This window comes from Callithrix jacchus, chromosome 4 (genome assembly GCF_049354715.1).
Source record: "Callithrix jacchus isolate 240 chromosome 4, calJac240_pri, whole genome shotgun sequence".
NCBI lineage: Eukaryota > Metazoa > Chordata > Mammalia > Primates > Cebidae > Callithrix > Callithrix jacchus.
Genome location: NC_133505.1, coordinates 38515466 through 38537645, shown reverse-complemented (window position 1 = coordinate 38537645; position 22180 = coordinate 38515466). Strand labels below are relative to the sequence as shown.

Genomic DNA, 22180 nt, shown 5'->3' with positions numbered 1-22180 from the left:
CAGGCCATGAAGGGAAGTTTCCCTATTACCGGGGGGAGTTCAGAGAACACTCTGCTCTGCCCGGCTCTTGAGAAAGGCCTGACATTAGCCAGGCCTGCACAGACATCCAGGGGCTTAAATGCCTCTCTGTGGTGCTGTGCTCCAGTGGTCACCATCCTTGTCCACTTTCATGTTCTGCTTTCCCACCCAGAGCTCCTTAGAAATCGTGAGAAGTAAGAATAGCAGAATCCTAAATGCCTTTGATCTTTCTGATAAGTGCATAGAAAGATGCTGACGTTTGTGCCTCCCCTCCTTGCAGCGGCTGCCTGAGAGGGAGGGGCCCCTGTACTATAAGCACGTGATTTGCTTGACCCTATCAATCATGTCAGATGAGTCACTTTCCTTATCCTGCCCCCCTGCCTTGTATACAATAAATATCAGCGCCTCCCGGCATTCTGGGCCACTACTGGAAGATGCAAGGATTTTCCTCTAGAACCTCCCGAGGAGAAACCAGCCCTGACAACACCTCGGTTTTAGGACTTCTGCATTCCTGAACTATAAGACAATAAGTGTGTGTTTTAAGGCACAAAGTTTTTGGAGTAAGCAAGGAACTAATATACCTTTGCTTCATTGCCAGTGTGTGGCCCACAGCAGGTGCTCAATAAATGTTTGTTGAAAAAGAAAAAAAAAAAAAAAAAAGCAGAGGACCTAGGTTGGGGCTCTCAGTGCCCCTCTGAGTCCTTCCACGGTTTCTGCTAGGCTGTTCCTCTGTCCTGGGCTTCCTCCCTCTCCACAGGGACACGGAGATGCTGGGATTAAAGTCTTAGTACTACCCTCCACCAACAAGTGCAGGAGTTAGTGGTTACACAACCTGCTCCCCACCTCGGCTCTCCCACCCCTTGGTGGGACAACCTGAGGCTGTAGGGCACAGCCCCTGAGAATGTCGCCGGCAGGGTCGAGCCCCATTGCCAACCAGGCTTGTGCTTCCGGGGATCTTCTCCCAAATAAACCCCTTCCAGAGAAAATCTGCCCAACTTTGAAGGCCAGACTCTGAGGATGTTTGCAGCACCGGGGCCTCCGGAAGGCAGCACTGCATTCAGCCCCTTGGGATGTTTCTGAGGCCTGGCTGTCTCTGCATTGTGGTGCCTGGGGGGGTTGGGAGCTGTAATCACTCAGACCTCAGCCCAGCCTCCTCTGTTCTCAGGCCGGCCCAGCAGCCGGTGGGACTGTGGGAGGAAGAGGCCAACTGCTCAGGCCAGGCCGGCTTCTCTCCATCTGGCCGGCAGCCTCCCCCTACTGCCCTAGGACAAGGGCCCCAGTGTCTGCTCAGCTCCTGGGCAAACAGCAGGCCTTTCTCTCCCTCTCCACTCTGGAGCCTCAGCTGTGACCCCTCCCTGCCCCCTTGGGAGGCACAGCCCTCCATGCCTGACCTTTTCCTTCTCAATGATTCAGAAACAGGCTGACAAGCCCAGCAAGGGAGCAGGTCCTGTATAGTGGGTGAACCCCCATTTCATCGTTCCCAGCTTTGGCCAGGCAGCCAGGGCAAGAATTGGCTGGGAGGGCCTCAGTCCTGCCAAGATGGGGTGGGGTTCGGCTGGAGGCCAGGCCCAGCCCAGGTGGACTTGACGTCTTGCGTTTCACCTCTGTCTCCCTCAGACAAAGCCTGCTCCTTCCTGCCTGGCCCTGCCCCTGGGGAAGTTTTCCACACCGCTCTCCTTTCCCAGCAGGATTACAGGGCTGATGCTCCCCCTCCCAACCCACGTTTCTTGTTGGCAGGTGAGGTGCCAAGGCCTGGGCATACTCACAGAAACCTGCCCTGCTTCCCTCTTGGTTCAGGGTCTACCTCGAGCATCTGGAGAGAGAAAGAATGGCCAGAGGCCACCCCCTCTCTTTGGGAGCTCCTGCCAAAATGCCAACCTGGGCTTCAGGATGGGATGACTTCAGAGGGCAACTGGGAACTGTAATTAACCTCCACTGCAATCCCCACCACTCCCAACTCAGATTCAGAACTCAGGGGGTTTGGCAGCTCAGCCTAGCCCCCCAGCTTCCTCCTAGCCATCGGGTATAACAGACAATCAAAAACGGATTACTAAACAGGGAAGGGGACTTGGAGGCCTGATTTGTGAAGATCTTGTTAAAAGTTTGCCTTATACATGTCCTATTCTTGGTCATCCATTTGAAACAAAATTCCACCATTAGATGGTCATTCCTTTAGTGCTTGCTCTCTCTCTCTCTCCTCTCTCTCTCTCTCTCTCCCCCCCCCCCTCTCTCTCTCTCTCTCTCTCTCTCTCTCTCTCTGTCTATTTTGAAAACAATCCTCAGGTCTGGCTTGGCATGGTGGCTCATGCCTATAATCCCATCACTTTGGGAGGCAGAGGTGGGTGGATTGCTCAGGAGTTTGAGACCAGCCTGGGCAAAATGGTGAATCCCGTCTCTACTAAACTATTAGTAAAAAATTAGCTGGGTGTGGTGGCGTGCACCTGTAGTCCCAGCTACTTGGGAGGCTGAGGCAGGAGAATGGCTTGAACTCGGGAGGCAGAAGTTGCAGTGAGCGCTGAGATTGTGCCACTGCACTCCAGCCTGGGCAACAAGAGTGAAACTCCGTCTCAAAAAAAAAGAGAGAGAGAGGGTAAAAAGTGATTCTTTTACCAGTTCCTGGCCCCCAGACCTCCCACCCAGAAGCCCCTAAAATCACTGGCTTCCTGGGAATCCTGATCAGAGCTTCTTATTCTCTCTGGGAGAGGAGCCTTGGAGGTGGAGCTGGTGGGTGCTGGGAGATACCCAGCAATTGAGGTTGGGGCCTGGGCCAGGCAGATCAGTCATGAGGGGGATGATGGTGACTCCTTCCTGGGCCTGAACTTGGCTCCAGCTTAACAGCATTCCACTCAAGCCACTTGGAAGAGGTGCAGTCCATCAGTTCTTCCCAGTTCCTTAGAGCATCTCTGGGAGCTCTGTGCTCCCCACCCAGGGAACCCAGGCACCTGACACCCCAAGCTGTCGTTCTCACGGTCTCCTTGTGTATGTATCTCCTGATGTAGTTTATATGCTTTCCCCACCTCTTTCTCCTTGACAGTTCAATTCCACGCAGATTTATTAGGCACATACTGTTTTCTTTTTCTTTTATTTTTTTGAGACGGAGTTTCCCTCTTGTCACCAGGCTGGAGTGCAATGGCATGATCTCGGCTCACTGCAACTTCTGCCTCCTGGGTTCAAGCGATTCTCCTGCCTCAGCCTCCTGAGTAGCTGGATTACTGATGCATGGCACCACGCCCAGCTAATTTTTGTATTTTTAGTAGAGACAGGGGTTTCATCATGTTGGCCAGGCTGGCCTCAAACTCCTAACCTCAAGTGATCCACCTGCCTCGGTCTCCCAAAGTGCTGGGATTACAGGGGTGACCCACCTTGCCCCCCCAAGCACTTACTGTTTTCCTGACTTGACCTGGAGACACAAAGTGAAGGACACAGCTTCCTTCATCCAGCTCACAGTTGGCTCAGGGAGGCCAGAAAAGACAGAGTGTTTCAATCCAAGATGGCCCATGATATGTTCTTTGATGGGGGGGAATAAGGAAATCTCATGTTAAAAATTCTGTGTTGGTTTAGGATACAGTTCAGTGGGCACATTCCTATGTAGCTGGCAAGAGGGTAAATTAGAATATCCAAGGCTGGGGTTGGTGGCTCACGCCTGTAATCCCAGCACTTTAGGAGGCTGAGGTGGGCGGATCACAAACTCAGGAGATGGAGACCATCTAGGTTAACATGGTGAAACCCTGTCTCTACTAAAAATAAAAAAAAAATTAGCTGGGCCTGGTGGCAAGCACCTGTAGTCCCAGGTGCTTGGGAGGCTGAGGTAGGAGAATGGCTTGAATCTGGGAAGTGAAGGTTGCAGTGAGCCAAGATTGCACCACTACACTCCAGCTTGGGCTATAGAGTGAGACTGCATCTCAAAAAAAAATCCAAACTGGGGAGCCACGATGGCTCCGGCCAGTTGTCCTGGCGCTCGAGGAGGTGAGGCTATGAGTTCAAGGCCAACCTGAGCAACATAACAAGCTCTCATTGATTGACCAAAAAAAAAAAAAATTTTTTTTTTGCCAGGCGCGGTGGCTCAAGCCTGTAATCCCAGCACTTTGGGAGGCCGAGCTGGGTGGATCATGAGGCAAAGAGATCGAGACCATCCTGGTCAACATGGTGAAACCCCATCTCTACTAAAGATACAAAAATTTAGCTGGGCATGGTGGCGCATGCCTGTAATCCCAGCTACTCGGGAGGCTGAGGCAAGAGAATTGCCTGAACCCAGGAGGCGGAGGTTGCGGTGAGCTGAGATCGTGCCATTGCACTCCAGCCTGGGTGACAAGAGTGAAAACTCTGTCTCAAAAAAAAAAAAAAAAATCTAAATTGGAGAATAATTTGGCAACTCCTAGGAAGTAATCCAGCAATCATACTTTCTAAGTTTTTATTCTAGAGCAGGGCTTCTCAAGCTTTTTGACAGGTATCCTCAATAATAAATATATTGTTACCCATAACACACACATCATGCAACAGACAACTTTCACCCTATTATTTACCCTGATGATGTGTTACAAACATTGATACTTTCTAGTCAATTTTGAGTTTTAAAAATGCTGATCTTGGCGGGGCACGGGTGGCTCACGCCTTTAATCCCAGCACTTTGGGAGGCCGAGGTGGGTGGATCACAAGGTCAAGAGATTGAGATCATCCTGGTCAACAAGGTGAAACCCTGTCTCTACTAAAAATACAAAAATTAGGTGGGCATGGTGGTGCACACCTGTAGTCCCAGCTACTCGGGAGGCTGAGGCAGGAGAATTGCTTGAACCCAGGAGGCGGAGGTTGCGGTGAGCCGAGATCATGCCATTGCATGCCAGCGTGGGTAACAACAGTGAAACTCTGTCTCAAAAAAAAAAAAAATGCTGATCTTCACCCACTAAGTTGATTTCCTATCTCATGAATGGGCCTCAATCCACAGTTTGAAGGACACTGCCCCTGAGACATGCATGCATGTGCACAAGGAGACAAGAATGTTTACTGCAACATTGTTGCAATAGCAAAACTTAGATAATTCTTTATTCAAGACCTGTCACCAACAAAATGGATAAAGTAATTGTGATGTGGCCAGGAAGTAGACTATCACACAGTAGCTGTGTATCAAAGGATGCACACAGGGTGATAACATTTATACCAGATATAAGATTCTGCAAAGTGACATCATGCATTGTTTATGGATACATTGAAATGCCGTACAAACATAAAAACCTACCTGAAATGAAACCCACCCAAATCAGGATAGTGGCTGTCTCTGGAGGGAAAGAACTTAGTTGAAGAGTGCATGAGGAGGGAGGAGCTTCAACTGAGTTTTTTGTTTGTTTGTTTTTTTAAGACAGGATCTCACTCTGTCGCCTAGAGTAGAGTGCGGTAGCATAATCAAAGCTCATTGCAGCCTTAACCTCCCTGGGCTCAGGTGATTCTCCCACTTTAGTCTCCCAAGTAGCTGGGACTACAGGTGTTCATTTTTTTTTTTTGAGACAAGGTTTTTGCCATGTTGCCCAAGCTGGTCTTGAACTCCTAGGCAAAAGTGATCCTCCAGGCTTGGCCTCCCAAAGTGCTAAGATTATAGATGTGAGCCACCTTGCCTGGCCACAACTGAAATTTTAAGTTTTAATTAATGAATTAATTTTGAGACAGAATCTTGCTCTTGTTGCCCAGGCTGGAGTACAATAGCACTGTCTCGGCTCACTGCAACCTCTGTCTCCCCAATTCAAGCCATTCCCTGCCTCAGCCTCGGGGGTAGCTGGGATTACAGGCATGCGCCAGTATAGCTGGCTAATTTTGTATTTTTAGTAGAAACAGTGTTTCTCCATGTTGGTCAGGCTGGTCTCAAACTCCCAACTTCAGGTGATCTGCCCACCTTAGCCTCCCAAAGTGCTGGGATTACAGGCATGAGCCACTGCCCCCGGCCCTTATTTTTATTTTTGACATGGAGTCTTACTCTGTTGCCCAGGGCTGAGTGCAGTGGTGTGATCTTGGCTCACTGCAACCTCCACTTTCTGGGTTCAAGTGATTCTTTTGCCTCAGGCTCTCTAGTAGCTGGGACTACAGGCAAATGTCATTTCACCTGGCCAATTTTTTTTTTTTTTTTTGTTTCACTGAGTCTTGTTCTGTCGCCCAGGCTGGAATGCAGTGGCATGATCTTGGCTCACTGTGACCTCTGCCTCCCAGGTTCAAACAATTCTCCTGCTTCTCAGCCTCCTGAGTAGCTTGGATTACAGGCACGTGCCACCATGCCTGGTTAATTTTTGTATGTTTATTAGAGACGGGGTTTCACCATGTTAGTTAGGCTGGTCTCGTACTCCTGACCTCATGATCTGTTCGCCTCGGTCTCCCAAAGTGCTGAGATTACAGGCATGAGCCATTACACGCAGCCTGCCTGGCTAATTTTTGTATTTTTGGTAGAGATGGGCTTTCACTATGTTGGCTAGGCTGGCCTTGAACTCCTGACCTCAGGTGATCTGTCTCCCTTGATCTCCCAAAGTGCTGGGATTACAGGCATGAGCCACTGCACCCCACCTAAATTTTAATTCTTTAAAAAAAAAAAAAAGGAACCAAATTTGGCAAAATACAAAGATTTGGCAAAGTTGGAGGAAAGGTACAGCACACTCACTGTATTTTTATCTATTACTTCTTGAAATGGTTCATAATAGTACTTAAAAGATTGGTGCTCCAGTAACTTAGGGAAGAAGACTATTCTGATCTTGGGAAACTGAAAAGGGGAAGTGCTAGAGGGAGCCACAGGAGCCCAGGCACAGGTGTATGAGTGGATGAGGTCCCGGGTAAATGAGGAGGGACATACTCTCACTCCTGCCTGGGATACTGTGCTGACGGCTCACGCTTCTCTCAGATGTTGGTATGGTACTTTACCCATTTAACAGATGAGGACACAGGCCGAGAGAATGTCTTCTAGGAAGTGGCAGGGTGGGGACTCTAACCAGGCTGTAAGAGTCCGAGCCTGCGTTCTTTCTTGGTCAGTCCACAGCATGGATCCTCCTTGAGGAACAATAGTGGTGTCTGCAGAGGGTGGGAGGACAGCAAGACTTGAGGGTCTGGTGTGCTGGGTTCAGGTCTGTAGACTGTTCTGTGGGCAGTGAGGAGGCATAGGAAGGCTTCACGTAGGGAGGAGGGGAGTGAACTCACTGCAGCTGTACCATCTGTTTCTTTTATTTCTTTATTTTTTTGTTAATCAATGAGAGCTTCTTATGTTGCTCAGGTTGGCCTTGAACTCATAACCTCACCTCCTCAAGAGCCAGGACAACTGGCCAGAGCCACCGCGGCTCCCTATTTCTTGCTTTCTTTTTTTTTTTTTTTTTTTGAGATGAAGTCTCACTCTGCCACCTAGGCTGGAGTGCAATGGCAAGATCTCAGCTCACTGCAATGTCCACCTCCCAGGTTCAAGCGATTCTCCTGCTTCAACCTCCCAAGTAACTGGGATTACAGGCATGTGCCACCACGCCTGGCTAATTTTGTATTTTTAGTAGAGACGGGGTTTTTCTACGTTGGCCAGGCTGGTCTCAAACTCCTGACCTCAGGTGATCTGCCCATTTCAGCCTCACAAAGTGCTGGGGTTACAGGCATGAGCCACCGTGCCCTGCACCATGTTTCTTTTTTCTTTTTTTTTTTTTTTGAGACGAAGTCTTGCTCTGTTGGCCAGCTGGAAAGCCACCGTGCTCAGCCACCATCTGTTTCTTAAACTTTGGTTTCTGTTGTTGTTTTTTAACCAAATGAACTTTTCTTGAAACAAATTCTAACTCAGAACCCAGGTATATAAAAGAGCTTACACTGGAGCTGATTTGGTGAAGCAGGTGATGGGGGCCCAGAGCACTCACCTCTGAGACCTCCTGGTTGGTGGAGAGACAGAGGTTCCAAGTACTCCTAGGCTGGGGAGGGGTGGGGAGAACCAAGGCCACGTGCTTTAGTCCAGAGAGGCCAGAAGTGGAGTGAACTCCATTCCCGGCTACCATACCTCATCTGAGTTATGGAACCATATACGGATGTCAGGAGAGGAGACAAGTTTTCAACTTGTCCCTCTTCCTCCTCACCGTCTGGGGAGGGGAACAAGGTAATTGGGCTCAGGCTGACAGCTGGATCAAAGCCTGATGCCCAGCAGAGGCCTGACATAACAGGCCTTCAATACATACTTACGGAATGAATGCATATTTTTTCCTGCTAAGTTTTGGGGAAGATACAGGAGGCCTGGCTTCTGGAGTAGGTGACACTGTTCCAGGGGCTGGCCCTTCTCAGTGAGGTTCCAGTGATCCACCGTTGTGGCTCAGTTGGTGTGAGGTGGTAGGAGAACACCGGGCTGAAAATCAGAGGCTTGGTTAGCTTCTGCCTGCAGTTGCCAGGAGCCTGCTGAGTGCTCTTGATGGGTGGTGCTCCTTCTCTGGGTTTTGGTCATCTCTTTTTGGCACAATGGACTGGATGAGGTTTTTCAAACTGCAGTTTGCAACCCATTTGGAACATTTAAAAAAAGCAATTCAGTGGGTTACAATCAGCATTAAAGCAACACCAACACAACTCAAATAGAATAGAAAATATCAGCCGGCATCAAAGGTCATTAAGAGTAAGCATTGTTTGGCGAAAATATTATTTTGCTTATATATAGATGAAGGTGTGTACTGGTCTGCTGTGAAACTTGTTACTGTTTGCCCTGGTGAAAAACAAAACAAAACTGTAAAACACGGGACTCGGCGATCCTGGAAGTGTCCTTCCCTCCCAGATTCCTGGGGGTCCTCGAAAGAAAAATAAAAAAGAGAACCGCCCCCCCACCCCGCCACTGCCTGGGGCTTTTCTCTTCCCAGGGTCAGCAGCTGTCTCTTTGCTCTTAGATGTCTCCACCCCTCCCCTAGCCTCTCTTCTTCCTGCTTCAGTCACCGAGTCCCCTCCTCCCTTTCTTCCAGGGACAAACGCCCCCCCACAACTCAGGAAGTGGGGGTGGGGGTTCTGAAGGGAGCGAATGTGATCGGATGGGGGTGGCAATGGGCACCCTATCCTAGAAGTTCAAATAAAGGACTAGAAAGCAAACACCCAAGCACCGGGAAACAGAACAGAAAGTAAGCGAGCGGGGACGCGAATTGGAGGGCAGGACTTCGGGAGCCAGAGCCTGGAGGCGCCGCCGCACCGGGTCACTCCCAGAGGGCCGGCACCCAGACTTGGCATCCTTGGCGCTTGCGTGCGCTATCAACCAGCGAAGGTAACTTGGTAACTGTGCGACCCCCTTGTAGACCCCTGCCCGGTACCCGACCCCAAATAACAGGTCGAGAGTTGGAAGCCGAGTTCAGGTTTATTGGAACCAGCGGGCAGGCCAGGAAAGGAAGGAGATCGAGGCTGGCTGCGACTGCGCAGCTGGGGTAGGAGGGTTTTATATAGGGGGGTGGACGGGGCGTGGACACAGGGCTGGCGGAGTGTCGTAGGAGCTTAGGATAGGCTGTCCGTCTCTGGGCAGACTGCTGAGGTGGCTCAGAGGGTTATGTGTCGGTTCAGGATAGGCCGAGGCTTGGCGGACTTTTCTCAGGGCAGCAGGAAGCCTGGGGGGAGGGTGGGGGCAAGAAACCTGGGGGAAAGATGGCGGGACTTTCTACCAAACAGTAACTTTCTTTCTTTCTTTCTTTTTTTTTTTTTTTGAAAGGAAAGACGGAAGGAGCCAAGAGTTTTGGAGCCAACTCCTGGAGAGGGAGCGGCTGAACTGATTCGGAAGTTGGATCTCTTTGTACACAGGAATGCAGAGGAAAAAAAAAAAAAACAAAACCCACCCCATTGCTTCATTTCCCCTCCAAGCCCGAGCACTTTCTATTGTGCAATTAAAAGGCTTTTTTCACGTTGGGAAAAGTGAATCCCGAATTTGCGCTGCAAGCGAGGGCACTCCAGGGCGCATCCTCCGCGCGCCGCTCCGGGGTAGCGCCAGCGGGAGCGTTGGACTCCGGGAGCCCCGAGGGCAGAGAGCTCCCCACTACGCCTGGGCCTCCCAGGTACGCAGTTCCGCGAGCCCGCTGGACCCAGAGCTCCCCAGTGCGGTGCAGGATGCCTTTGGGGACCAGGAGGGCTGGCAGCGCATTTGGTGTCCGGGAGGTCGGGACCCGGACCAGCGAGGAGCGCGGGGCGCCGGGAGGCAGGCCGGTGCACATGGGTGCCGGCGGGCGGGTCGTTGGCTGAGGGGGGTGGGGGGGCGGGATTTGCCTGTATCTGGCGGCCCCAGACTTCCTGCTCCTTCTACGCTGCAGGTACGCGCGGGCCGGGCCTGGCGGGCTGGCGGCGGGCGCGCCCAGACGTGGGTACCTCCTCACCCGGACCCCGGGCCGCGCCGCGCCGCGCCGCCTCCTGGCTCCCGTGGCCACTAGCCCGCCCCGGCCTCCCCAAGCGTCGGGCTCCGAGGTGGGGGCGCGCCCCTCCCCGTCCCCCGGACGCCTCAGTCCTCTGCACTGAGCTTGGCCACGCGCCCCTGGGCGCCCCCCACGCCCCGGGCTCCGGAGGGCCGCAGCCATGAGTGAAATGTTCAGCTTTCTCCACATCGGGGACATCGTCTCCCTGTACGCCGAGGGCTCTGTCAATGGCTTCATCAGCACTTTGGGGTAAGTCTAGCTCGAGAGGGGCGCGGGCAAAGAGGGGGCGCCGTGGGCCTTGGTGCCAGCTGAGTGCGTCTTGCCGCCGCCCTCCGACAGAGGGCCTGGAAGTCCCCCCAGCCTCAAGGAGCAGGGACCGCCTCGTCTCCTTCTTTTAGAGAAAGGAAGTGAAGTGTTTGCTCAGGTAGGACTCGGGCGCCCTACTGGAGTTGGCAGGAGGAGCCCCCATCGGCGCAGCCTCTACCCTCCTGCACAAGCCTTTGGAGGGGGCGGAGGGGCCGAGACTTCCTTTGCAGGTGGTCCTTGGGGCAGGTGGGTGGCTGGAGGCTGAGTTGGAGAAGGGCAGCCGGGCCTGGATGTGACCAGCTCTGAGGCCAGGGCGGAGCTGTGGGAGGTGGGCAGGCTCTGCTTGGAGCCCGGAATCCTCCGTGGTGCCTTTGAGGGGTCTCACCTTCTCCTCACAGCTCTCTCCCTGTTCTTTCCAGCTTCAGTAGGAGTGTCTTAGCCCTCCCCTTCCAGGCTTTCAGGTCCTAGCCAGCTGCCCCTTCTCCCCGTCTCTCCCCTTCAATTTCCTGCACTCCTCATCTGGCGCCCTTGGGTCCCTGGTTCTAGCTTCTCTCCAGCACTTCACAAACATTAATTAATTCTGGCCACCACCTCCCAGGGTCTGGGCTGGATAAACAGGGAATCAATTCATGTCTCTGGAGAGGGCCAGGCCTATAGCAGGGATGGGGCAGGAGAGAAATTAGGCAGAGAGGATGGGTTTATCTTCAGGCGAGTAGCTGGGTGATCGGGAGTGTAGCGTGGTTTCTCCAGCCAAGGCCCAGAGCAGGGCCTGCTACCTTTGTCCTGTTTTCAGTCTGGGAGCCTAGGTTAAATTGTCTCATCCTCCCAGCCACACATAGCTTCCCTCTAGGGGACACCCCGTCTTCTCCTGACCCACTCAGTGGGACCAGCCAGCCTGGTGGTGCCTCTGGGGGACTTGGAGGACAACCTGGCACCCTCAGCTCAGGACTGGCTCTGGACAGGGCCCAACTCACCCCAAGCCTAGGAGGTGCGGGGTCACCGGTCTCCCCCAGCATTGCTGGGAGTTTAGCTTTGGTCTTGCTGGATTGTGGGATTGGAGGGCTGACTCTGCCAGCAGGGAGTTCTCACCCAGCATTCCAGCATGCCTGGTCCCCTTCTCGCAGAACCATCCACGTCCCTCCTGGTGGCCTCTCCTTCACACGTGGAATCCCTGGCTACTTTTCCCCCCTTCCTCTAGATCTGACTTGTTCCTAGCTCCCTAAAGGATGGGGTTGGAGCAACATCTGGGCCAGCATCTGTGCAGGCCTCCTCCAGAGAGCAGTGACTAGTCTCTGGCTGCCCTGAGGCCAGGGCCTGCATATAGTAGGTACTGAGTAAACACCTCTGATAAAGCTGAGGGAAGGAGTAGAGGGTGTGGGGGTTGTGGGGGATGTAGGGAACTATTGGGGAAGTCCCCTCCTAGTGAAGAGCACCAAGGACTTATGGGAAATGACCACCTCTGTTGCTTAGTGCCTGGCCCGGGGCTGAACACACTGTGGTTTTTAAGCACCTGTAGGGTTTTTTTTTTAGACAGGGTCTCACTTTGTCATCCAGGCTAGAGTGCAGTGATGCCATCTTGGTTTACTGCAGCCTTGACCTCCAGGGTTCAAGCAATCCTGCCTAAGTGCCCCCAGAACTAGCTGGGACTACAGACAAACCTGGCTAATTTTTGCATTCTTTTGTAGAGACAGGGTTTCACCATGTTACCCAGGCTGGTTTCCAAGTCCTGAGCTCAAGCAATCTGCCTGCCTCAGTCTTCCAAAGTGCTGGGATTACAGGCGTGAAACACCGTGCCCTGCCTAGCACCTGTGAGATTTAACAACATCAGGGAAAACATCTTACTGCTGCTTCCCCTGCTCTCAGGCAGGCCTCACTCCCTCCCAAGGATTCCCTCTGTTGCCTCTGTAACTTCCTTCCACCTCGGCCCTTCCCGCCCCAGGAACTGCTTCCTCCACCCACCGTGATCTTGGGGCAGGACCTGGCGACCTCTAGACCTCTAGAGCGCTCTTCGATGACAGGGTGAGCCCTCCCTCTGCAAACACCTCCAACATCTCCTGATTTTCCACCCGCAGGCGCCCACCCTCCTGGCATGGCTTTCTAGCATCAGCCTGTGCAGGTCTGCACCGTAATTTTCTTTTTCTTTTTCTTTTTTTTTTGAGACAGGAGTCTCGCTTTATCACCAGGCTGGAGTGCAGTGGAGCGTTCTTGGCTCACTGTAACCTCTGCCTCCTGGGTTCAAGCGATTCTCCTGCTTCATCCTCCTGAGTAGCTAGGACTACAGGCATGCACCACCAGACCCAGGTAACTTTTGTATTTTTAGTAGAGACGGGGTTTCACGATGTTGGCCAGGATGGCCTAGATCTCTTGATCTTGTGATCTGCCCACCTCGGCCTCCCAAAGTGCTGGGATTACAGGCGTGAGCCACAGCGCCCTGCCTACTGCATCATAATTTTCTGGGGCTTTTTCACCTGGAGCTCTGGGTGCACCGCATGACTGCAACCTGTCTCGTGCTCTCAGTCTCTTTACCTTTGCTCTTGCGTCGTTCCTGCCCTTTAGCCAGTCTCCACCTGGGTAAATCTGTCCCACCCTCTAAGGCCTAATGCATTGTGGCCTATTTTGAGAGATCCAGCTTCCCCTACCTGCAGGGCAGAATTAACCCTTTGTCCTCTGTGCTTTTGAACTATTTTGGACAAACCACTCTCTGGTGTCCCTCACATCGGAGGCTTCCCTGTAGACCCATCTAATGCTGGGCATCTTGCCAGGATTAACACCATTCATACATTTAGCAGGTCCACAGGCACTGTAATGGGTGCTGGGGACTTGGTGGTGGTTCAAGGAGCTGTGCTTCCTGTTTCCTTGGACTTAGGAGTCAAAGAAGGAGTGATTTGTAAGTGCTGTAAATAATCAGTCCAGCAACTTCAGCGACACCAGGAAGCTTGTCAGAAATGCAGAATGTCAGACCCCCATGCCCAGTCCTACTGAATGAAAATCTGCATTTTATTAAGATCCCCAGGGGACTGGTGCCTCCTTTCTCAACTCTCGTCCCCTCTGCCTTTCCCAAGGCTGTTGGTGCCCATGTCTGTGAACCCTGAGGCTGATTTGACTGAATTCCTGGGCTAACCCAGTGCCCAGTGTGTGGGTCCCAGGAGGTACCCAGTAAGGGCTGGATGAAATGCATTTGTTGAAGACAGGGGTGGCCTTGGTGGGCAGATGGGCCAGGTCACCTGGGAGATGGGAAGGGGGCATTGGTTGGGGAGGGAGGCAGGGGCAGCCTTCAGAGCCAGAGCTCTTCAGTGCAAAGTGGAGGAGGCCAATTAGAGCCTCCTGGAGAATTAGAGGTCCTGGTGAAGATTGTACATTAACTATGGGTCGGAAGGATGGCAGGGGTTCAGGGAGTGGATTCAGGAGTGGTGAGACTGCCGGCCAGCAAGGGAAAGCAGGACCACACCTGTTCTTGGCAGGAGAGTGGCCACTGCCACTGCCTTATCCCTCACCCCAGGGGGAGCAGCAGAGGCCAGGGCTGGAGTAGCTGATTAGGGCCAACAAAAAGTGGAGGATTTAATGTGGCTTCAGGCCAGTGGCTAGGAAGAACTGGCCTTGGATACACAGGATGGACCCATCAGGATCTCATGTCATCTCTTGAAAATCTTTTTTTTTTTTTTTTGGAGATGAAGTTTTCACTCTTGTTGCCCAGGCTGGAGTGCTATGGCATGATCTCAGCTCACCGCAACCTTTGCCTCTCAGGTTCAAGTGATTCTCCTGCATCTGCCTCCTGTGTAGCTGAGAGTACAGGCATGTGCCACCATGCTTGGCTGATTTTGTATTTTTAGTACAGATGGGGCTTCTCCGTGTCGGTCAGGCTGGTCTCGAACTCCTGACTAGGATTACAGGTGTGAGTCACTGCACCTGGTGAAGATCTCTTTTGAGTACCCAGAGGGGTGGCCCCAGACCCACACAAAGTAGACTGGGGGAGTGCAGGTGAACTGGGTCTTGGAGCTGAACTTTCAACATTTGTCAAAGTGCCTCTTCCCACCCATGGCTGGGGTTTGGTGCCCCATTTGGAGCTCTCAGGGTCTCTGGACCTGGATCACCCGGGGCTGGGTGATCATAACGGGTAGGATCAGAAGGGACCCTGCCTCTTACCCATGGGGTTCCCTGTTCACCTGCTAGCCTGACCCACTTCCCTGGAGGTCAGGACCCAAGAAGTATGGGGGTGAATATAGAGGAAGCACAGGTTCCCAGGCTCATGATCCCTGCGTCAGAAACCTCAGGGGCATGGCTCTCAGGAACAGTGTCAGTCTCGTGTTCCATCAACAGCTTGCTGGGTGGTTTTCGTTTTGTTTTGTTTGAGATAGGGCCTTTGTCCCCGGGGCTGGAATGCAGTAGTGTGATCTGGGCTCACTGCAGCCTTCACCTCTGGGGCTCAAGCAATCCTTCCACCTCAGTTCCCCCCAGTAGCTGGGACTACAGGCATGTATTACCACGCCTGGCTAGTTTTTGTATTTTTTGTTGAGACAGGGTCTCCCCTGGCTGCCCAAGCTAATGTCAGACTCTTGGGCTCAAGTGATCCTCCCTCCTCGGCCCCCCGAAGTGCTGGGATTACAGGCATGAGTCACCATGTCTGGCTGTTACTGGGTGTTGCTGGCTGTTTGTGCTCTGGCTGTACCTGAGAATCTCCCAAGGATTAAAAAAAAAAAAAATCCAGCTCCCAAGTCTCATGCCAGACCAATTGCACAGAATGGAACAAGCTGGACCTGTGCCATCTTTAAGGCTGGGGTCTGGTCGTTGGATTTTTTTTTTTTTTTTGAGATGGAGTCTCTGTCACCCAGGCTGGAATGCAGTGGTGTGATCTTAGCTCACTGCAACCTCCGCCTCCCAGGTTCAAGCGATCCTCCTGCCTCAGCTTTCCAAGTAGCTGGGATTACACATGCGTGCCACCATGTAGGGCTACATTTTTTGTATTTTTAGTAAAGGCAGGTTTTCACCATGTTGGTCAGGCTGGTCTTTATATACTGTCCTTGTGATCTGCCCACCTCAGCCTCTCAAAGTGTTGGGATTATAGGCGTGAGGTACCGTGCCCGGCCTGGGTGTTGGATTTTTAAAAAGCTTTCCAGGTGATTTTAATGAGTACCTGGGGCCTGGATCCCTAGCTGGGGGCCTCCCAGGCTGACAGTCTGTAAGGAAAGCCTGCCTGCTGGGTCTACCTGCCCCTCAGCCCGGAAGGCCCATCTCCTCTTTGTCTTCATCAGACTTTATAATGTCATTCAACAAACATTTATTAAGCATCTACCGTGTGCTAGGTAAGGCACTGTTTTAGGCACTGGGAAATCAGTGGTAATCAAGGCACAGGTCCAGCTTGTTCCATTCTGTGCAGTGGGGCCCTTTGAGCCTTAAGTCTGTGAGACACATGTAATTCCAGGAATGTGAGACTGCCCCTCCTATTCCTGCATTTCCTGGGTGGATTTCAGACCTGCCTTGGCTTTCATTTAGCTATTTCACTGGAAGGAGATGTTAGACTTCTGTACCCCAAGTCAGAGTCTTGGTCTCAGCCTAATCTATGCAACTCATGTTTTGAAAAAAAATATATATATATATATTCAGATTTAAATAAATATACATTCCATGGAGAAAATGTGAAAAACTAAAAGAAAAAGTATCTGTAACTTACATTAACATTCTCTAAGTGACTTACATTAACTGTGACTTATATTGACATTCTCGATGACCTTCTAGCCTTTTTCTTTTTTTGAGATGGAGTCTTGCTCTGTCACCCGTTCGAGTGCAGTGGAGCCATCTTGGCTCACTGCAACCTTTGCCTCTCAGGTTCAAGTGGTTTTTCTGCCTCAGCCTCCCGAGTAGGTGGGACTCCAGGTGCCCATCACTACACCTGGCTAATTTTGGTATTTTTAGTAGAGATGGGGTTTTACCATGTTGGCCTGGCTGGTCTTGAACTCGTGATCTTGTGATCCACCCACCTTGGCCTCCCAAACTGCTGGGATTACAGCCACTGTGCCTGGCCCTAAACAACTTTATTTATTTATTGTTTTGAGACAGAATCTTGCTCTGTTGCCCAGGCTGGAGTGCAGTGGCACAATCTCAGCTCACTGCAACCTCCACCTTCTGGACTTAAGCAATTCTCCTGCCTCAGCCTCCTGAGTAGCTAGGACTACAGGCTCTTGCCACCAAGCCCAGCTAATTTTTTCCGGGTGAGATGGAGTTTCACTGTGTTAACCAGGATGGTCTCGATCTCCTGACCTTGTTATCCTCCCACCTCAGCCTCCCAAAGTGCTGGGATTGCAGGAGTGAGGCACTGCGCCTGGCCACCTTAATTTATTTAAGCAACTCTAATATTCAGCATTCAGGCTGTTTGTAAATTTTTGCTGTTACGAACCATTTGTCTTGAACATCCTAGTCCATACATTCCTGAACACTTGTCTAGTTATAGGTATCCTCTCAGGTAATACGTTTCCAGAAATGGAAAGACAAGGTACACCTTTACCTCTTAGTAAAGGTGTCTAATGTTTTGTGTTTCTGTGGTGGTGGAGGGGCGTAGGAACAGAACTTGTGCCACAGAAGGTCAAACCTGATTCATGTCCTGTGTAAATGTTGCACTAGCATGTGGGGAGTAAAACCAGCCTCCGCCCTTGAGGTTAGGCTGCGGAGGTACCAGGCGCTTCCCTGGCAGTGCAAGGATATGCTGGAGAAGGGATGAAGTGGAGAGAGGGTGGTGTGGGGGTTGGCTCAGCCTAGAATCAGGGCCACACGTCCACCTTGGGACTCCAGGGTCTCTGCTGCATCCAGTTCCTCGGCCTGGCCTGAATCCTGTTGGTCTGAAAGAATCCTGCTAGAGCCACTTGCTCACACTCTGCCCTGCCCTACATTCCTGACCCCACATCCTCTCCCTGGCTTGGTGCATTGGGGCGGTGGCTTGGGTTGGGGATGGGGACACATGCTGAGTTTTAGGGTGGGGCCACACCAGCTTTCTGCTTTCTGCTTTCGGGGAAGTTTCTGGGTTTCCATGATCTCTGCACACATGCCTGGAGTCCCTGCATGTCCACCCCCAGCCCTTCTCTCTAAACTTCACCCCGTGTACAGCTGGGGCACCCCTCTCTGGGAGTGGGGCTGTGTGAGTGGAGGGCAGGAAATCTGGGGTGGGGGAAGGAGGAAAGCAGAACCCAGATCTCCACTAAGTTCATCACAGGCCTCCGAATGTGAGCTCTGAAGCCCTGGGTACATCAGGCTGGTCATACAAAAGGTGCCAGTGGCACCCAGCATTCGTACCTGCAGTCACAATACCCTGCAGTCAGGACCCTGGCTTAGAGAGCTTGGGGTCACGAAGCAGGGGCCTGAGGAGAGGAGGTTACAGGGCCTTTCAGTCCAGGGACTAGGAGAGAAATGTGGGTGCAGAAATGAGGCTGGGCGTTCACAACACAGTGAGTCCAGGGTGTGGGCTGGGGATGGAACTGGGTGGAGTCCCATTACTGAGGGATTTCCACTCGGGAAGACAGGCAGGAGAGACTCATTGCAGAGGCTTCAGTGAGGGAGTAAAATGATCAGAGTGGTATGTTTTTTTGGCCAGCAGGTAGACAGAGCCAGAAGGGGCAGTGAACACAAATCTCAGTCCAGGAGCAGCTGCAGGTGCTTGAGGCAGATACCTGTGCATATTTGGTTAGCAAATCACTCTCCCCATCATTCAGCCAGCCAGCCAGCCCTTACCCCTTCCTGCACAGTGCAGGAGAACCCTCTTCTCCAGTAGAAGTCTAGAAATAGATGATGGGGGTGATATAGGTAATGGGAGGGAGAATTAAGTCTGTGACTCAAAGATGATGATGATGATGATGGCAATGGGTAGACTTTGCAGATGACTTCATTGGGTGGCTCTGGCCTTTATGAATGCTCTCACAGCCTGAGGCGTAAATATACTTCAGAAAAAGTAGAGAGAACCTTTTAGAACACCGATTTGCCTACCACCTAGACTTAATAATTGTTTACAGTGCTCATATTTGCTATGTGTATTTTTTTTTTTTTTTTTGAGATGGAGTTTCGCTCTTGTTACCCAGGCTGGAGTGCAATGGCGCAATCTCGGCTCACTGCAACCTCCGCCTCCTGGGTTCAGGCAATTCTCCTGCCTCAGCCTCCTGAGTAGCTGGGATTACAGGCACGCACCACCATGCCCAGCTAATTTTTTGTATTTTTAGTAGAGACGGGGTTTCACCATGTTGACCAGGATGGTCTCGATCTCTTGACCTCGTGATCCACCCGCCTCGGCCTCCCAAAGTGCTGGGATTACAGGCTTGAGCCACCGCGCCCGGCCTTGCTATGTGTATTTTTTGCTGAGGTATTTTATGAATAATTACATACATTGCAACTTTTTCACCTCTAAGTATTTTATTATGCATCCCTATGTAACTACAGTGCTGTGATCACACCAATTAATAGTTTTCTAATGGCATTCAGGACCCAATCCATAGTCAGATGTGCCTATTGTCCTCAGTGGTATTATCAGAGTTCTCTGTAACCTCGAACTCCTGGACTCAAGCGATCCTCATGCCTTGGCCTTTCAAAGTGCTGGGTTGTGCCTGGCCTTAGTCTGTGTTTGACTGACCATTGGTTTCTTTCTTTTCTTTTTTGAGATGGAATTTTGCTCTTGTTGCCCAAGCTGGAGTGCAATGGTGTGATCTCGGGTCATCACAACCTCTGCCTCTTGGGTTCAAGCAATTCTCCTGCCTCAGCCTCCTGAATAGCTGGGACTACAGGCGTGCACTACCACGCCTGGCTAATTATTTCTATTTTTAGTAGAGACGGGGTTTCACCATGTTAGCCAAGATGGTCTCGATCTCCTGACCTCATGATCCGCCTGCCTCGGCCTCCCAAAGTGCTGGGATTACAGGCATGAGCCACTGTGCCCTGTCACAGTTATTTTTTTTTTTTGAGATGGAGTTGCCCTCTTGTCGCCCAGGCTGTAGTGCAATGGCGAAATCTCAGCTCACTGCAACCTCTGCCTCCTGGGTTCAAGTGATTCTCAGCCTTCTGAGTAGCTGGGATTATAGGTGCCAGCCACCACACCTGACTAATTTTTGTATTTTTAGTAGAGACGAGGTTTCACTATGTTGGGACAGGCTGGTCTTGAACTCCTGACCTCAGGTGATCCACCCACCTCGGTCTCCCAACCCCTGCCTGGCCTGACCATTGGTTTCTTTAAATTAGGATCCTATCTCAAATTACATTTGATTCTTAAGCCTCTTCAGTTTCCTTTAATCTGAAACAGCGCCCTGCCCCCATCTCCTTTCCCACTGTGAACACTGAATTCTGGCAAGGCAGGGCTGGGCTGTAGGCTGCCTAGCTTGCTGGATTGATTTGTCAGGGCTGCCTTTGTTGTTTTGTTTCCTAGAGAGCTCTGTGGAGGTCTGGAGCCAGGGCGAGCAGGCTTGAGGGTCCTACAGCCTCAGTTATTCTGTTAGGTGAGAAAGACTGAGAGTCCAGTTCTGGATTGTCGGGGTCCGGCACGTCTGCCAGGGGGGCTACTGACCCGCCTGCCAGGGGGGCTACGACCCGCGGGAGTCACCAAGACCACCAACGTAGATGTCTCGTTCAACCGGAGGGAGAGAGCACGCGGAAAAAAAAGAGAATAGAAAAGTGGGGTCTGGAGGGCCACAAGACCTGAAGTCACGCAGGCAACTTTATTTTTATGAGTTACAGCTTTTATACCTTTTCTCTAGTTACATTTACTTTAGCTCAGCAGAAAAAGGGGGCAAACAGAAAAGGGAACAGAAATCACGTAAAAATAGTTATCAGGGGGCCTGTGATAACAGCTCACAAAGCATTTTCAAGGGGGATTGTGATAATAGCTTACAAAGCAGTCTAAGAGTTAATATACATTTTTCAAAGATACACAGTGCAAGCAAACAATGGTTCCTTAAAGGTGGCTTGTTAATTATGCTTTCCATCAGGAGGTAGAGCAAAGGCTCAGCCCCTGAGAAAATATGGGCAGGGGTCTCTTGCCCCTCTCAGGCACCTCAATTGCAGCAAGCCTATTGCCTACACAGAGACTAAGGGGGATATGAAGCAGTCAGCACAATGTCCTCACAAACCGCAGGCCCTTACCCTGCATTCTGTTCTTGCCTTAGTAGCTTAGCCATTCTTGCCTCGACTCGACAGCCCTCGAGAGCGGTGGGGAGAGCAGCACAGGTCCAGCAGCCAAGTTGGGGCGAGACAGCTACTGTCTCAAGCCCTTGGCATGAACGCTGCCATGGATTATGGATAGTGGGAGACAAGCCTGGGGCTGGCAGGGCTTGAGGCAAGGGCAGGCTGGCAGCCCATGGTTGCATCTTTTCTTCCTTTCTTCCCAGCTTTCCCTCTGGTCTCCTGCTCCCTTTCTTCTCCTTGTCCTTACAGATATGTTCTCCCATGCACCCAGCACTGCTGTAGAGACCCCAGGACTTATCAGAGAGCCCACCTGCCCCTTACAGCCAGAAACCCAGGCCTGTGGCAGAGGCAGGCTGGCACACTGGCCCCGACCTTTATTTCTACTGAGTTGTTCTTGCTATTGGGGTTCTCTGCATGTGCAGCTTATTGTCCTTTCTAGACTTTAAGCTTTCAGAAGGCTTTAGCTGTACTTGTTTTAAAATTCCATATATTCCATACACTGCCTGGCCCCTTGGTTGGCACAGGATGGATTCTTGGTAAAGATATGTAGAGGCAAAGAAAGTAGTTGCTTTTGCAGGGATGCAGGAGTTAATTTCTTTTCTCTGACGAGCCAGGAATCCCAACCAGTGAATCTGGGTTCCTGTCTTAACATTCCTGCCTCACCTCTGGCTAGCAGGTGTGACTGGATATCTGGAGAAAAGGTCCCCCAGGCCTCCCACCCACCGCCAACCCAGTGTTCAGACGGCGCCTGCTGTTGGAGTGGCCTCCTTGGGGCTGGCCTGGATCTGTGGAATCGTGGCCAGTGTCTAGGGCTGGGAGTCAGAAGACCTGGGATCTGGAATTTGCTGTTCCATTAACTTGTGTGACCTGGGCTGGTCAGTTTTCCCTCCGTGCCCCAGGGACAGTTTTCTCAATCACAGCTGGATGGAGTTCGGTTGTTCAGGGTCCCTCGGGGATCTCCCCAGTCTGTGACTCCCCCTCCCATGGTGCTCTGATGGTGGCCAAGCTGGTAGGTGCAGGTTTTGAGTCAGCCTCCTTGATAGTCACCTGCCCCACTTCTATCTCGCTCCCTCCTACTTATCTAATCTTTCCAGACAGCACTGCCTCGCCCTGCTGCCTTTCCCATGGCAACCACCTGGATCTCCAAAGTCCACGCTGGGTGAAATGGGGCCACCCAGGTCCTGGAATGTAGCTGTCTTCCTTTCCCACCTCAAATCAAGGTTTTGGAGTGTAGACCCCGTGAGCATTCAGGGATTGTGCCCTCCTCATCCCTTAGAACAAGCTGTTAACCAGCTCCTCTCCAGAAGGCCCAGGACGGCTCTGCCTGCCCACAGGCCTCCAGCCAGGACCCTTTTCTTGTGGCC

General features: G+C 51.8%; 1 protein-coding gene across 37 annotated transcripts in view; it reads left to right on the top strand.

Moving 5' to 3' along the window:
• LOC144582098 (serine/threonine-protein kinase MARK2-like) overlaps positions 1–22180 on the top strand; it is a 123148-nt gene that overhangs the window by 23392 nt on the left and 77576 nt on the right. For 18 of the 37 annotated variants that reach the window (XR_013533991.1, XR_013533992.1, XR_013533990.1 and 15 more), the window contains 3 exons: positions 8946–9238; positions 9674–10013; positions 10266–10613. The gene's annotated coding sequence lies outside the window, so the exon portion shown is untranslated. Of the gene's footprint in view, positions 1–8945; positions 9239–9673; positions 10014–10265; positions 10614–12355; positions 12690–22180 lie in introns of all 37 variants that reach the window. The other 19 variants (XR_013533989.1, XR_013533988.1, XR_013533987.1 and 16 more) reach the window with 4 other exon arrangements.